The sequence below is a fragment of the Zootoca vivipara genome, chromosome 12 (genome assembly GCF_963506605.1).
Source record: "Zootoca vivipara chromosome 12, rZooViv1.1, whole genome shotgun sequence".
Taxonomy (NCBI): domain Eukaryota; kingdom Metazoa; phylum Chordata; class Lepidosauria; order Squamata; family Lacertidae; genus Zootoca; species Zootoca vivipara.
In genome coordinates this window covers 57,927,917-57,945,230 of record NC_083287.1, presented here as the reverse complement: position 1 = coordinate 57,945,230, position 17,314 = coordinate 57,927,917, and the positions used below count along the sequence as shown (strand labels likewise).

The window sequence follows — 17,314 nt, the reverse complement described above, 5'->3', positions numbered from 1 at the left end:
AAGGATTTGTTAGAGGGTAAAACGCCCAGGTGGATCTCACCTTTAGAGGCGAAGGCCTTTAAAAGGTGAAATATGGAAGCTAGATGGCCAAAGTATAAAGATATCTTAATACAAGAAGGAGGCCAATATAAAATTAAAACATAATATCAGTTGAAAGATGTTTTATGTGATTGGTTACAATATCATCAAATTAATGAAGTTTTTAAGATGGATAAAAAAATAGGTTTTCAATTGGAAGAATCCAAGTTGGAAACGCTATTATTGAATTCAAAAACCAAAAATCTTTCCAAGATATATAATTTGGTGCTGGAGTGGCAAACTAAGGATGAATTAACGAAGTCAGTAATGATTGAATGGGCTAAAGATGTTGGTCATAACATAATGATACAGGATTGGGAGAGGATGTGGAAAAAATCTATGAAGTTCACTGCTTGTAAAGTTTTGAAAGAAAATATGTTGAAAATGATGTATAGATGGTATCTAACTCCAGTTAAATTAGCAAAGATGTATCATACTCATGATAATAAGTGTTGGAAATGCAAAACGGTCGAAGGTACATTTTATCACATGTGGTGGACTTGCCCCAAAATAAAAGACTTCTGGGATAAGATTTATAATGAACTGAAGAAGGTGTTTAAAAACACTTTTACCAAAAAACCAGAGGCCTTTTTATTGGGAATTCTTGGGAAAGAAATACCAAAGAAAGATGTTACTTTCTTTTTGTACGCCACAACAGCAGCGAGAATATTAATAGCACAGAAATGGAAGACACAGGATATACCAACATTTGAAGAATGGCAGACGAAGATGCTAGAATATATGGAACTGGCTGATCTGACCGGGAGACTTCGTGACCAGGGAGAGAAGGCGGTGGATCAAGATTGGAGGAGTTTTAAAGTTTATTTGAAGAAAAATAGTATTCTGATTGATTAGAAAGATATGGATTTTGAATTACAGTAGAAGTTGTAGCTTAGACTAGGGGTGAAGATAAAGGATAAGATGAAAATATGCTAAAAGATGGGTATTAGAATTAAGATTTGGTCAATTTATAAGATAAGTTAATTGAATTATGAGATAGAATTGCTAAACAGGATTAATAATGAAGCGCGGCAAGAAGGAGTTGAGGAAGTCACATCATAATGATTAGAACAAATGTAAAGATTAATGAAAGCTTGTTTGTCTTATCTTTGTTTTTTTGTTCTTTATTATTTGTAAATTTTGTTGTTGTTGTTCTGATCGTGTTATATGTTGTTTTATATTTCTCAAAAAAGAATAAAAATATTTGGAAAAAAAATAAAAAAATTGGGAAACCACCAAGGAAGGACCCTGAGGCAGGGTGAAGGAGGGGGAAGTAGTCTATGAATAAAAATCCCTGTAAAAGTAAAAGCCCTGGAATTGACACCCCAGGAGATCCAGCAAAATGCTTTATGAATGGGAACTTTGACAGCTGTCAAATTAACTTTGTTGCAAGGAATGGATAAAGAAATAAACTGTGTTGCAAGAGAAAGAAAGAAAGAAAGACAAGACTTGGATTTTGTTTTAAGAGAAATTATTAGTGGATCATTATATGGATTGTGGGGGAAAACATTTTCAGCCAAGATAGACATGTGGTGAATCCTAGAGGTTTGAGACTCCATTGTTCTTTGTCCTCTTATCTCTGTTCTGCCCTTGAATGAGAAGGAATGTCAACATCCGGAGCAGATGTTTTCCAGAGGACAGTACTGAAGCTGCTGGGAGAACTGCTAGAGGGGCAACGACAATTTAGTTTATACTCAAAAGGACTTTTGGACCAGGAACGGGAACAACAACCAAAAGGGAACTTGGAAGAGGAGAAAGAATATGAAAAGCCTGTTCCTGAGGACAATGGGCAAGAAAATAAACAAAAGGAAGCAGATGTAGCTCGACAAGAAGAAAAGAATGAACAAGAGTCAATTTGGAACTTTGACTTGATGGGTTTTGAAATGGAAAACCAAAAGCTGAATGGGAGATTGGGGGAAATATGGGAATTAAAGATTAAGAGGAGGCAGAAAGAGGGGGGGACTAAAAGAAGGATTTTAGAGTGGGAAAGAGTGGGGGTGGGATGAAATAAAGGGCTGTGTAATTGGGTAACAGGACAGAAATCTTAGGTTTTGAAATCTTGGCTGTATTATGGATTTGCTGTATTGAGTGGGGGGGAATTCTAGGGAAAAGAGGATGAGGTAGAGTTGTAATATTAGGCTAGAGGTAATGTTTGAATAGTGAAGTTTAATTTAGGAAAATTTTCTTGGAGGAAAGATTAGGCTGGGGGGGAAATTTGATGAATTTGAGAAGAGAAAATAGAGGTATGAGGCAGAAAATTGAATAGTTTAGCTATTAGAAAATTGATTATTTAGATAGATAGCTTGGTGGCTTGCTGTCTCTTTCTCTCCCTCTGCTCTGGGGCCCCTTGGTGGCAGGGAGGGGTTCTGGGGAGGGGGGGCAGTGAAAGACCAAGCTATGAAATTGATCATCTTCAACTGCCCGTCACCCATGGGGCCTTCTCGTGGCAGGAGGGGTTCTGTGGGATTGGGGGATGGGAGAAGATGGATTTTATGGTAACCAGAATAAGAGATAAAATGCAAGGATAATGATTAACTGTATGAATTTATGTTTAAAGACTATGAGTGGAAATTATTAGAATGAAACTGCAATGAATGAGTATGAGAAGATGAAAATCAATAGGGGAAAGATACGGGGAAGTCACAAAAACAATGTTAATCAAATGAGGGTTGAGTTCACATGAGGTTTCCCCCCCCTTTTTTCCTTTTTCCTTTTTTTTGTTTTTGTTGTTGCTGTTTTTTGGGGGGGGTTGAGGTTGCCCTTTTTTCTTTATATTTTTCTTTCTCCCCCCCCCCCTTTTTAAAGACATGTATGGATAGATAGTTGGGCGGACATCCTTCTCTGTCTTCCCTCGTTACCCTAGGGCCCACTGGTGGCAGAGTTGAGCCCTGGGGGGGGGATAAACCCAGCTACAAAATGGACCACCTTCAACTGCTCGCCCTGCATGGGACTCTCTCGTGGCAGGAGGGGGGCTCGTGGGGGGGTGGAAAAGGGTGGATGAATCTGATATGTATGTCTTGTAAAATCAATTAGAAACATTTTTTAAAAAGAAAAGAATCGTACCACTTCCTGCTTGCAATTTGTGCAACTTGTGCTGTCCCCACGGAATCTGAGTTTACCAGGATGGCATTAGACAAAACACCACCTGACTCTGCAGACTTTCAACAATATTTTCTGGATCTGAAGGTATCTGAAGAAGTGTGCATGCACACAAAAGCTCATACCTATGGCAAACTTAGTTGGTCTCTAAGGTGATACTGGAAGGATTTTATTTTATTTTTTGAAAAAACATTTTCTGGAATTACTTTTGGACTTTCTAAAGGAATTATGTCAGAATGCAAGTCAGCCTGCTGAAACCAACCAGAATGGTGCATAATTTGAAATAGGACCTTCTTTAATTCAGAGTGTGGAGTCACCAGTGACGGACAATGCAATTGAACCCCAAGTAGAAGAAGAGAAAGAGCATGGCAAATGGAACATTGTTCCCCCCCCCCCCCAGTGAGGGGACGACGACAACATGACTTAGGTTTATTGCAATGGGCTTTTAAAGAGGAACTAGCATGGAACATTGCCTTCTCAGTGAGAGAGGGAGAGCAAGTTCCATGCAATTTGAATGTATGGGAGGGGGAATTTGTAAGAAGGCTGGAAAGTATAAAAGAGGTCTGATGGTGTTGGGTAACAGATAAAGAATGGGGGAGGCAGCAGGGGAAGAAGAGGAAAGAGTGTTGGTCGGGATGGGTTAGAGTGGGAGTGGGGTGAGGGGATTTAATTTTTGTTATAAACTGACTGGTTAAAATGGTCCGAACTGGAACGATTCAAGGAGCTGGCTGAGTCATCTGGAGACCCAGACTTTGGGGGAGGAGGGGGGGCTGAATTAGATTTAAATGGTTAATTGTTAGGATAATATAAGAAATGTTATTTAATTGTATGAATATTTTTGGGAATAAACTATAGGCTATGGGTAGAAATAAAAGATAAATGATTTTTTTTGAAAAAAATGAAGCAATTTAAGAAAAACAGTAAAAATTAATTTGTTAAACTGAGCTTCCTGACTTTGCTCATCATGTTCCAAGTTCCCTTATCAGACATCAACTTGACCCATCTCCTGATTTCTTCTCCCAGGTGGCTAGTTACAAGGACAGCAATTTGTAGTTTCAGAAGCAGCATTTCAGCAAGGCAATGAGAGACAAACAGAAATACAGACGTATAGGTTTCTAAGCCCCCTTTTTCTAGGCCCACTTGCCTCACCATCTCCTTGCCCTGTCGCCTCACTGGGGTCCTCTTGGGCCTGCTTGACCATGGGGGTGGGAAATACAGCTGCCCCCAAACAATGTGCGGAGGGGGGGAGGAAGAGGAAGAAGAAGAGAAGGAAGAAGAAATGAAGGAGAAGCTGGGAGGGGGAGCAGCCAAGAGGGAAACTCAGGAGGAAAACTCCCTCAGGAAAGTGGGGCCAAGGAGAAGACAGGCTAAGGGGAATCTGAAAGGGGATTGGCCAGCTGTGCAATGGGGAAGCTTCTGATTGGTCCAGCCCCGTTGTGGGGTGGGAAATGGGGTCAGATGGATCTGCGAGCCCAGTATAAACTGCTTTTCTGGCAGGAAACACAGGGAAAGGATGGCAGGGGACCCTCTTGCTTTGAACTGGGAAGAGTCCCAGAGGGAGGGCCTGCCCTGAGCAACAAGCGGCCCCTCCCTCTCCCCACCATCCTGGGCTTCCTCTTTCCTGCCTGTAGGTATTTTAGGGGGGGGCTTCCACATCCCCCCCGTTCGTGTGTGCGTTTCATTCCTTGCATGGGACACTTCCTCATCTGTCTCTTTTCGTGGGATGAAAACCAGCAGCAGAAGCAGGAAAAGCCGTTGGGGGGGAGGGATTTTTTTCAGGAGGGGAGGGATCTCTTGGCTGAGAAGCCCCCCCCTCCACCCTCCCCCCCCCCGCTGAGATGGAGGGTTTTTCCCCAGGGGGTGTCTTGATGGAGCCAATTCTTATCCCAAGACACCTCCTGCCACTAGGCAGATTTTCGCCTCTTCTCCATCCCAGCCTCTATTTTGGGGGAGGGGGAGAGCCAAGGTAAACACCCCCCCGACCTCCCCCGTCTCCCTTGAGGTTGGTCTGCTTAGATGTGGGCTCTTTGGGGCAGAGTCCTTGGCAAAGAGGGAGAAGGGGGGGCAGCCCCTTGAGCGCAGGCGCAGAAGCAGGAAATCGGCAGGAAGGGAGAGGGAGGAGCGGGCCCGGTGCCCCCGGCTTTGCAAGGGTTAAAAGGAGCAGAGCTGGATTCCTAGAGAGAACAGGAAGTGAAGGTGGGACAAAGGTCCTCACTGGCCTAATTCCCTCCCTCTCTTCCGGCTGCTTTCTTCTCTCTCCTCGGTGAGTCTCCTCTCTCTTCCCCCTGAGGGTGCAATGGGGAGAAAGAAGGGGGTCCCAGGGGTGGAGGGAGGGTGCATGGGGGTCCCTGTTCAGATCATGCAGGAGGGAGAAAAGGAAGCGTAATTCGGGATAATAATCCTTGGAAAAGACCCTGATGTTGGGAAAGATGGAGGGCACTAGGAGAAGGGGACGACAGAGGACAAGATGGTTGGACAGTGTTCTCGAAGCTACGAACATGAGTCTGACCAAACTGTGGGAGGCAGTGCAAGACAGGAGTGCCTGGCGTGCTCTGATCCACGGGGTCACGAAGAGTCGGAAACGACTAAACAACAACAACAATTTGGGATAACACGGAGGGATCAAGGAGGCCAAAACAAGTCGGGGAAGGAAGGGGGGCGCCCGGTGGTGGAGGGGAGCGCTCCCCGCCTCGCTCCGTCCTAGCCTGGAGGTCATAAAGGACCCTTTGCTGCTTCGTTCCTGTGCTTTAGGTAGGGCTGCCACCTTTGGATGGGCAAAATATACAGGTGTGTGCGGGTGTGTGTGTAATTGGGGGGCTACACATTCCTTTACCTGGTGCAGAAATCACTTCAAATCAATCCATTACAATGATCCAATGGAAGCACACAGTCACTGCAAACATCCCAGCAACAGGAAAATCTCCCCACCTGCTGGATTTCTGCCTGCCAGAAGGATGTGGAAATCCAGGCAAAAAAGGGGGGGCGGTGGAAGAGAGAGCAACAAATTCTGCTTCTCTTCCTCTCAGATTCGCATAATCCCAGGGCACCGATGTCCCTTTGGTTCCCCCATGAAATATTTGACACCCCCCCCCCAGTTAATGGGCATTGCCATTCATATGGTGTGTGCACGCTGCATCTTGTGATCAGTTTTGCAGGGCAATTCACAACATAAAAATGCAAAATTAGAACACAAAATGCATAATAAAACAAGGACAAACATATTTAAAAGGCCATAGAATGTTAACCAGCCAAAGGCCCAGTTATAGAGAGATGTTTTTGCCTGGCACCTCAAGATGTAAGGAAGGTGCCAGGCCAGCCTCCCTTGGGAGAGCATCCCACAAATGGGGAACCACTGCAGAAAAGGTCCCGTTTTTGGGAGGGGGTGAGTTTGCAGGAGGTCTTCAGCTCTCTTCTTACTTGGGATCCAAATGCTGCCTTCCTTTTTGGGGAGGGGGCTTTGGGTCAAGAAAAACTGGGCTTGCAAAGAAACGCCCTTCAAATCTGGGGATAAGTCACATTTGTTAACAGGCTGTAGCCAGAAGGGAACATTTGCACATGGGAGGAGCACGGGGAGAAGAAAAGCCTTTTTGCATCTGCAGCAGCACAACCGGACCACTTCCTCTGTCCCAGATGCAACAAAACATGTCTCTCCCCTATTCAGGATAAACAAGTAGATGAACTATAAAAGACTCCTTCTCCCAACCTTCTGGGACAAATGAGGGATTATCAGTCCTTGGGTGGCTTGTACTAATAACAGAGGACATGGAACGCATGAAATCCTTTTTGGCTGACTGTGAGAAAATCCTTCCCATCCTGATAGGTACTTGTAAAACCTTCTACAAAAAAAATCTAGCAGAGTGTCTGTGGAATTTGATAAACAATAAATGGAAATTGGTGCAATCTCAAAAGAGGCTCGTTCCGTCAAGCTACCCTAATCCTTTGGGAATCTTGTCACAACAGGAGCGCGGGGCTCACCCCTGGAGATTTAAAGGGTCTGCAGCTGGAGCCCAGTCGTGGAGGCTCTGCAGACCCCACTGATGTCTGGGCTTCACTCCGGGCAGCGGGGAGGCCTGCGAGAGCTCAGGTTACTTACGTCTGGGTTACAATAGTTTGAACCCAAAAATACGTAACCCGAAGCGTTCATAACCCAAGGTACCACTGTACTTGTAAAACCTTCTGGACAATATCTAGCAGAGTTTCTGTGGGTTTTAATAAACAAGAAATGGAAATTGGTGCAATCTCAAAAGACCCTAAGCCTTTGGGAATCTTGTCACAAGAGGAGTGTAAAGCTCACCTCTGGAGATTTAAAGGGTATAAATGTCTGGTGTTCTTAAGAACACGACAGATTTAGGACATGTGGAAGTTCTATACTTTGATGGCTTCCATGCCTGGGTGGGGGCCACATTTTGAGACTGGAGACTTGCGAATATGTATAAAAGATGGTGTACAGACAACATCTAAGGAGGAGGAGTGTATTCATCTCATGAAACTTCAAAAATGTGGCATCAACAGCTCCTCTGCTTCCACATACAGATTTGGTCCCCATGCAACCCCTGACATAGGCAAATATGGCCACAACATCTGCCTGGCTCGCAATGAGAGAGCTCAAAGAGCGTCAACAGAGCTCTCAATATAAAGCACATAGCATGGAGGCACCTACATGTAATAGCTACTCGTCTGTTTTCTGCCCATGCTCTGGGGTTGCAGTTTTCAAGCTTAGAGACAGGATGGTGACTGGTTTTTACACCAAGTTCTGTCCATAGTCCCACTGAGTTCAATGGGATCCACTCTGGTCACTACTGTGCAGACCATGCCAGCCTTATGAAGTGGGGTGAGGAGCCAACAGGTGAAATTGGAACAACTGGAGATGTTTAGAAATGGGGCTTCTGTTGGGAAGGGGCTGCCCCATTTGTGCTTCTCCAGGGCCAGGAGAATATCTAGGGCAGGAGAATCCCTGCAGGGCCTCTGAGGCTCCCTTTGCTTCTTCCTCTCTGCCAGGACCCTGCAGCTTGTTCTGGCTCCTCGACTCCTCAGGAAGGATGAAAGAGATGGATCCTGCCAAGCTAGCGAGGATGGAAGGGGGAAGATGGACGGTTGACCTGGTCAGGTTGTCTCCTGCATCCCTCCCCACAACCTCTGAGCGTTCCCTCTCAGGGACCTCCGAGAGATCTGGTGAGTTCCAGGGGAGTGGAGATGGGGACATGGATGGATGGAGCCGGAGAGGTATTGTGGCTTGCTCAGCTTGGGGGTGGGGGAGGAAGGCAGGCGGATGGAGATGGAGAAGGGGAGACCTTTTTGGGTGGCTCCACTTGCCTGCACCTGTCTGCCTGCACCTCCACTGTTTGGATGGAGACGAACAGCGTCTGGGATTCTAACATCCCCACTGTGACCCCTGAATGGAGGGATATCAACTGTTTCCTCTGTGAATGTACTTCATCCTGTCATGCCTTTTCAAACAATGACCAGACTTGCCTGAAACTCCCAGACCTTCTGAAATGTTGACTTCAGAGCTTTTAGGGCAGTTGAAGCAACTTCTGTGAGGTCTGTTGTTTTGGCTTCTGCCTGCATTTGCCTGCCCTTGGAGATGGAGTGAATTCCATGATTGAGCCAAAGAAAATCTATCCCAGATAAAAACCAAGCAATATGTCAGTTAATACCAGCCAACAAAGGCAGTGAAAACTATAGTAAGGCCTCACATCTAACTCTCTCCAGTTTTGGTGTAGTGGTTAAGAGCGGTAGACTCGTAATCTGGGGAACCGGGTTCGCGTCTCTGCTCCTCCACATGCAGCTGCTGGGTGACCTTGGGCTAGTTCCACTTCTCTGAAGTCTCTCAGCCCCACCCACCTCACAGGGTGTCTGTTGTGGGGGAGGAGGGGAAAGGAGATTGTTAGCCGCTTTGAGACTCCTTCAGTTAGTGATAAAGTGGGATATCAAATCCAAACTCTTTCTCTATCACAAGCATTTATTAACTTTGTTCAGTAATGGATGTTAACCATGTCCCCTTCTTTCTGAGTGGGGTTGGGGTCTGGGGCAGCGATGCAGAGTTAGCATGATTTACGCTAACATGGCAGTGCATTGCTAAGGGAGGGGTCAGGTGGTGGGTTTTATGGTTCTGTGTCATCGGCGCCCCTGTCACAGTATGCTGGCAGTGACGCCCCACTGGTTTCAAGAGAGTCAGGCGCTTCGGAATGCTGGGGGGTCGAAGGTGCCACACATCAACAATGACATTAAGTTAGACTTCAAGGATGTCCGCTTGAAGCCGAAACGGAGCACTCTCAAATCTCGCTGTGAGGTGGTGTGGGGGAGTTTGTTCAATAATCTGGAGTGCCATTTATTTCTGAGGCTCTAATTAGCTTCTCTCTTCATTGCAGATGGTGAAGAATTGGAAGGGAGAAACAAGGGGGACCACAACAGAATCCACATAGCAGAGAAGTCGTATAAATATTCAGAGTGTGGAGAGAACATCCGTCAGAGCTCCCAGTCCACCTCCCGTCAAAGAAAGAGCTTCGTTCAGAGGGATAGCCTCACTTCACATGAAAGAACAAAGAGTAGGGAGAAATTGTATCAGTGCTTGGAATGTGGAAAGAGCTTCAGTCAAAGAGCCCATCTCACCTCTCATCAAAGAATTCATACAGGAGAGAAACCATATCAGTGCTTGGAATGTGGAAAGAGCTTCAGTCACAATCAACATCTCACTTCCCATCGAAGAATTCATACAGGGGAGAAACCTTATCAGTGCTTGGAGTGTGCAAAGAGCTTTAGTCAATGTAGCCATCTCACTTCCCATCAAAGAATTCATACAGGTGAGAAACCCTATCAATGCTTTGAATGTGGAAAGAGCTTTACTCTAAGTGGTGATCTCACTTCCCATCAAAGAGTTCATTCAGGGGAGAAACCCTATCAGTGCTTTGAATGTGGAAAGAGCTTCAGTCACAGTAATAGTCTCACTTCCCATCAAAGAGTTCATTCTGGGGAGAAACCCTTTCAGTGCTTGGAATGTGGAAAGAGCTTCAGGCAAAGTAGCAATCTCACTTCCCATCAACGAATTCATACAGGGGAGAAACCCTATCAATGCCTGGAATGTGGAAAGAACTTCAATCGGAATGATAGTCTCATTTCCCATCAAAGAATTCATACAGGAGAGAAACCCTATCAGTGCTTCGAATGCGGGAAGAGCTTCAGTCACAGTAATAGTCTCACTTCCCATCAAAGAATTCATACAAATGAGAAACACTATCAGTGCTTAGAATGTGGAAAGAGCTTCAGTCGGAAGGGTAATCTCATTTCCCATCAAAGAATTCATACCGGGGATAAACCATATCAATGCTTGGAATGTGGAAAGAGCTTCAGTCAGGGGATCGGTCTCACTTCCCATCAACGAATTCATAGAGGGGAGAAACCCTATCAGTGCTTTGAATGTGGGAAGTGCTTCAGTCAAAGGAATACTCTCACTTCCCATCACAGAATTCATACAGGGGAGAAACCCTATAAGTGCTTGGAATGTGGAAAGAGCTTCAGTCAGCGGATCCATCTCACTTCCCATCAACGAATTCATACAGGGGAGAAACCCTATCAGTGCTTAGAGTGCGGAAAGAGCTTCAGTCGGAAGAATAGTCTCATTTTCCATCAAAGAATTCATACAGGAGAGAAACCCTATCAGTGCGTGGAATGTGGAAAGAGCTTCAGGCTCAGGCACAATCTCACTACGCATCAAAGAATTCATACAGGCGAGAAACCATATCTGTGCTTGGAATGTGGAAAGAGATTTCGTCAAAGTGGTGATCTCACTGCCCATCAACGAATTCATACAGGGGAGAAACCATATAAATGCCTGGAATGTGGAATGAGCTTCAGTCACGGATTCGATCTCACTTCCCATCACAGAATTCATTCAGGGGAGAAACCATATCAGTGCTTGGAATGTGGGAAGAGCTTCACTTTCAGGCAGAGTCTCACTTTGCATCAAAGAATTCATACAGGGGAGAAACCCTATCAGTGCTTGGAATGTGGAAAGAGCTTCCGGGAGGGGGCTAAGCTCACTTCCCATCAAAGAATTCATACAGGGGAGAAACCCTATCAGTGCTTGGAATGTGGGAAGAGCTTCACTTTCAGGCAGAATCTCACTTCCCATCAAATAATTCATACAGGGGAGAAACCATATCTGTGCTTGAAATGTGGAAAGAGCTTCACTAACAGTAGCCATCTCACTTCCCATCAAAGAATTCATACAGGGGAGAAACCATATCAGTGCATGGAATGTGGAAAGAGCTTCAGGTTCAGGAACAATCTCACTTCCCATCAACGAATTCATACAAAGGGAAAACCAAAAAAAGAAAAGGAAAAAGGGGAAATTACTAAACAACCCTTACAAAACACAATTGTATAAGAAAAGTGAATGGGACAGTATTTTAAAATACTCTTTATCACATTTGTATCATATATATTATATCATTTATCAACCCATAGAAAGGCATTCTTCCGGTCGATCACCCAGCCATTATGGTCGGGAGTGAGCTCGTCGGAATGAACCTCGGTACATCAAAGGCTGGGGATACCACTCCAGCGCAGCGGATCCCCTTAGAAACCCCAAAATGACCTTTTGGGGGACCTGGACCTCCGGCAGCATGGATTGTGGGGTCCCGCTCCCCAGAAAGGCTCTGTTTTGAGCCCCCGAGAGCGAGGGGGTCAGAGCTGTAGCGCATCGGATAAATTGCTTCCTTTGACAGCGCGAAGCTGCAGGACTAAGTGGCAATAGCGGTCGATTCTTTTAAAGGAAAAAAAAATATTAAAGGAATGTGCCGTGAGTACTTTTGACATTTGGCTAATTTGAGAGAATTTGGATACAGAATAGGGGTTTTAAAACGGAAGTCAGCCCCTTTCCGCTGATAGTATTGGAGAGCAGAAGATATTACCTAAGCTGAGAAAATATTGGAAGATGTTTTAAGCGTAAGAATATTGAACCTCCCCTTAGAAGAGGAGATGGGGGGGATTTGTAAATAAATTACAAGATTTTAGAAGGTTGAAAGGTCTTTGAGAAGCTGCTCGGTTTCTGAGAGCGTCAGACAGTAGGAAGCCATTGTGACGTAACAATGCGAGAATGAAAGTGTTTTAAATCCTGCCCTGCAGAAAGTGAAAGAGAGGCTGGTTCCTAGCCTTGTTCCTGATTGTTTGGATTACAAAAGTTATCTTTGACCTTGAAAGTCTGAGTTCCCAGCTGGAGATGATATTGGAATTTATGAAAGAATATAGACAAAGTTTACAGAGCTTTGCCACAGAGGTTAAAGCAAATACTAAGGGTCTGCAGGAATTTATAAAAGATTTTGGGACTTTAAAAAAGGATCTGCAAGAGGTAAAAATAGAGGTTGCAAGTTTGCAAACAAGAGTCACATAAATTGAATCAGTTAAATTATCAGATTTGGAAAAATTGCAGGAGGGGACCCAAACGTCAATCGCCTTCTTGCAATTCATAGAATCATAGAGTTGGAAGATACCACAAGGGCCATCCAGTCCAACCCCCTGCCAAGCAGGAAACACCACCAAAGCATTCTTGACATATGGCTGTCAAGCCTCTGCTTAAAGACCTCCAAAGAAGGAGACTCCACCACACTCCTTGGTAGCAAATTCCACTGCCGAACAGCTCTTACTGTCTGGAGCAGCAGAAAACAACCTTTCTCCCTCCTCTATAAGACATCCTTTCATATATTTGAACATGGCTATCATATCACCCCTTAACCTTCTCTTCTCCAGGCTAAACATACCCAGCTCCCTAAGCCATTCCTCATAAGGCATCGTTTCCAGGCCTTCGGCCATTTTGGTTGCCCTCTTCTGGACACGTTCCAGCTTGTCAGTATCCTACTTGAACTGCGGTGCCCAGAACTGGACTTAGTATTCCAGGTGAGGTCTGACAAGAGCAGAATACAGTGGTACTATTACTTCCCTAGATCTAGATGCTATACTCCTATTGATGCAGCCAGAATTGCATTGGCTTTTTCAGCTGCTACATCACAATGTTGACTCATGTCAAGTTTGTGGTCTACCAAGACTCCTAGATCCTTTCCACATGTACTGCTGTCAAGCCAGGTGTCTCCCATCCTGTATTTGTGCCTTTCAATTTTTTTGCCCAAGTGTATTTCGTTACATTTCTCCTTGTTAAAATTCATCTTGTTTGCTTTGCCCCAGTTGTCTAATCTGTTAAGGTCATTTTGAAGTGTGATCCTGTCCTATGGGGTATTCGCCACCCCTCCCAATTTGGTGTCATCTGCAAACTTGCTCAGGATGCCTTCAAGCCCATCATCCAAGTCGTTTATAAAAATACCCAAGACAGAACCCTGTGGCACCCCACTAGTCCCTACTCTCCAGGATGAGGAGGAGCCATTGATGAGCACCCTTTGTGTTCGGTCAGCCAGCCAGTTAGAAATCCACTGAATGGTAGCATTGTCTAGCCCGCATTTTACCAGCTTCTTTACAAGAATATCATGGGGCACCTTGTCAAAGGCCTTGCTGAAATCAAGATAGGCTACATCCACAGCGTTCCCTTCATCTACCAGGCTTGTAATTCTGTCATAATAATACAAGAGTTCAGACAAGTTGCAGGTTTCAAATTGAATAAGAGTAAAACCAAAGTGTTAGAGAAAAATCTAACAATACATGAAAGATGTGCATTAGAGGAAACCACTGGTTTGAAATGTGTGAAAAGGGTGAAGTATCTTGTTGTAAATATGACAGCGAAAAAAATGAATTTGCGTAAACACAATTATGATAAGTTATGGAATGAAATTCAAAGGGATTTGGACATTTGGTTAAGGTTGAAATTATCTTTGATGGGCCATGTTTGAATTCCTCTCTGGTGGTTTCCCCCTTTTTTCCATTTTTTTGTACATATGCCTTTTAAATCTTAATTCAGTTAAAAGTTCTTTAGATAGCCACCATGTTTCCTATAAAGATGAATGTATTGCCAAAGATGTTATTTCTGTTTAAAGTTCTTCGGATTGTTGATACCGTAAGTTGAATTGTTTTAAAGAACAGCAAAAGTCATTGTCTAAATTTATCTGGCAGGGGGGGGAAATCTAGAATTAAATATAAGTTATTAACAGATGTAAAAGAAAGGGGTGGTTTCTCACTGCCAGATTTAAAAATCTATTTTGAAGCAGCGGCCTTTTGTTGGCTGAAAGAGTGGTTTTTGTTGGAAAATACAGATGTGTTAGATTTAGAAGGTTTTAAAAACCATATAATAAGGAAATCATTGTACAGTATAATGTTTGGATAAGATGTAAGGATTTGTTAGAAAGAAAAACACCCAGGTGGATTTCACTTTTGGAGGCTAAGAAGCATAACAGGATGAATATGGAAGATAGATGGTTGAAATATAATATTTTAATGGAGGTTGAGAACCAATTCAAGTTAAAACCATATGAGCAATTAAAAGATAAATTGGATGATTGGTTCCAATGTGTTCAAATAAATTAAGTGTTTAAGATGGATAAGAAAATTGGTTTCCAGATAGAAAAATCCAAGTTGGAAACTGAATTAATGGAGACAAAAACAAAAAATATTTCCAGAAAAATATAATTTATTGTTGGAATGGCATATGAAAGACGAGCAAGTGAAATCAGTGATGATTGATTGGAGTAAAGATGTGGGGCATAATATCATGATGGAGGATTGGGAGAGATTGTGGAAGAAGGGAATTAAATTTACAGCATGTCATGTACTAAGGGAAAACTTAATGAAAATGATGTATAGATGGTATTTAACACCTGTTAAGTTGGCTAAAATTAATCATAATAATGATAATAAGTGCTAGAAGTGTAAAGAAGTAGAAGGAACCTTCTACCATATGTGGTGGACGGGTCCCAAAGTAAAAGACTTCTGGGAAAGGTTTTATAATGAACTGAAGAAAGTGTTGAAAAACACATTTAATAGGAAATCGGAAGCCTTTTTACTTGGAATAATAGGGGAAGAAATTCCCAACAAGGATGTGATGGACTTTATTGAACTTGCTGAACTGACAGGGAGAGTCCGAGACCAGAAAGAAGAAATGGTGGAGGAAGAGTGGAAAAAGTTTAAAGTTTATTTAGGGAAATATTGCTGTGTATAAATATATGGACTTCTGTGGATGAAATTTATTTTAGGCTTTAGGGAATGAAGTAGATGTTAGGAGATTAGTTAAAATGAATTTAATGTAATTGTTATGAGGTAAAGAAATGATAATGTTAAACTGTAGAAAAGGTTTAAGATTATGATTTATGAAACTGCTAAATATGAAAAGAAATGAAAATCAGATGGGGGGGACTTGGGGAAGTCCCAAAGAATGATTTGAGAAGTTGAAGAAAAGTGAAAAGAATATTTGTATTGTTTTGTTTTAATGTTATATTGTTGGTTTTTATGTGTGTGTTTAAAATGTGTTATAAAATCAATAAAAAATATTTTATTAAAAAAAGAAAGGCAGGCTCCCCCAGCTCTCCCCTGGGTGCCCCCCTCTTCTCCCCATCTCCCACCCTGAGAGATCCTTCCTTTCCTGCATTCCTTGCAGGTCCCTCCCACCTCCAACTGTCCTCTTCCTTTTTTATATAATTTTTAAACCTTTATCATACAGAAATTTTAAAAATACATACAATATAAAACATTACATTCAAACATTACAGATTATGAACATACAAAAAGTATAAAGCAGGGGGTTGGACTGGATGGCCCTTGTGGTCTATTCCAACTCTATGATTCTATGATAAAGGAAAGAAAAAAAGAAAAGAGAGAAAAAAGTAGGAGAAAGAATGTTGTTTTTGTTTAGTCGTTTAGTCGTGTCCGACTCTTCGTGACCCCATGGACCATAGCACGCCAGGCACTCCTGTCTTGCACTGCCTCCCGCAGTTTGGTCAAACTCATGTTCGTAGCTTCGAGAACACTGTCCAACCATCTCGTCCTCTGTCGTCCCCTTCTCCTTGTGCCCTCAATCTTTCCCAACATCAGGGTCTTTTCCAAGGATTCTTCTCTTCTCATGAGGTGGCCAAAGTATTGGAGCCTCAGCTTCACGATCTGTCCTTCCAGGGAGCACTCAGGGCTGATTTCCTGGAGAAAGAATAGGAAATGATTTTATCTACAACTAGCTGGCCCTGCCACACATTGCTTTGGCTAATCCCTGTGAGTGCCCCCACCCTGTCCCGATCCATGATCAATTCTGTTTGTTCCCCCCCCCCCCGGGTTATCCCTGTGAATCCCCCAACTCCCTCTTCCCGGCAACCCCCACCCAGGGGAGGGGTGGTTCCTTGGGTGATCCTGGTATTTGGGGGTGGGTGGGAGGGGAGGGTTGAGGAGAGGTGAGGGTCCTTGGGCGGTCTTGGTATTGTTTGGGGAGGGTATTGTGGGTGGAGGGTATTGGGTGTAGAGGGTAAACATAATAAAATTGGGGAACATCACATGTATTTGTGTAATTGAAGTACGGGTGTGTTAGAGGGTATTGTGGAAGTTGTGATGTCTAAATGGGTGGGGGAGGCCTAGTGTCGTGAAGGGGAACTATGGCAGAGGTTGTGATCCCTGGGGAGGGGGTTGGTGTCGGGGCGGCCTGCTCCCTGGTGGTGGAGAGATCTTCTGCCGTGGTTCGGGGATTGGGTGCGATCTATGGGGTGTGGGGATCTATGGGGTGTGGGGAGAGGCATAGTGTCGGGACGGTGATCTATGGGGGGGTCCGGATCCCAGGGGGAGGTGTCACGGCGGCCTGCTCCCTACTGTTGCCGAGATATTCGCGGAGGGCATGGATGGTGGATCGGGCGCGGATGGCGTATTGGGCGCGATATATGGGGTGGGTGGGGATCCCTGGTGAGAGGCCTACTGTCGGAGCGGCCTGCGGGGAGAGGCCTATGGATGCAATGTATGGGGTGGGTGGGGATCCCTGTGGAGAGGCCTATTGTCGGGGTGGCCTGCTCCCTGGTGGTGGGGAGATCTTATGGCGCGGATTGAGGATCGGGCGGGATCTATGGGGTGGACGGGGATCTGTGGGGAGAGGGCTACTGAAGGGACAGGTACCTCCGTGTCTGGAGGGGGTCCTTGGGGAGCGGTCTACTGCTAGGGTGGCCTGGTCCCTGGCAGAGGTCTAGTCTCCTGGTTGGGCTGGGTGTTGGGGTGGATGGAGAGTGGGCGGGAT

The 17,314-nt window shown here is 44.5% G+C and overlaps 1 pseudogene; it reads left to right on the top strand.

The window, feature by feature from the left end:
* The window catches only part of LOC118078624 (zinc finger protein 850-like), a 38,291-nt pseudogene extending 22,585 nt beyond the window's left edge, over positions 1 to 15,706 (top strand).
* The last annotated feature ends 1,608 nt before the right edge of the window (positions 15,707 to 17,314 follow it).